Source organism: Sinocyclocheilus grahami, unplaced genomic scaffold (genome assembly GCF_001515645.1).
Source record: "Sinocyclocheilus grahami isolate Dianchi unplaced genomic scaffold, SAMN03320097.WGS_v1.1 scaffold77.1, whole genome shotgun sequence".
In the NCBI taxonomy this organism is placed as follows: domain Eukaryota; kingdom Metazoa; phylum Chordata; class Actinopteri; order Cypriniformes; family Cyprinidae; genus Sinocyclocheilus; species Sinocyclocheilus grahami.
The window spans coordinates 1,003,067-1,003,301 of NW_015505256.1; positions in this window are offsets into that span (position 1 = coordinate 1,003,067).

Genomic DNA, 235 nt, shown 5'->3' on the forward strand with positions numbered 1-235 from the left:
ACAAAAGCCAGGTATTTGAATATTGAGCAGTGAGCTCATTGGCTAGTGATACAGGAGAGAACCTGTATCAGCTGCCATGTGACAATGATGTCACCAGGTCAGATTGAGCTGGACCTATCGGACTGCGCCATCTAGAGTACCATGCCAGAACTCTGTATTTGTGATGCTTAATATTTTCATATTAATGATCAATATTAAAATATTGATTCATATTTGTTTGTTCAAAACAGCATTT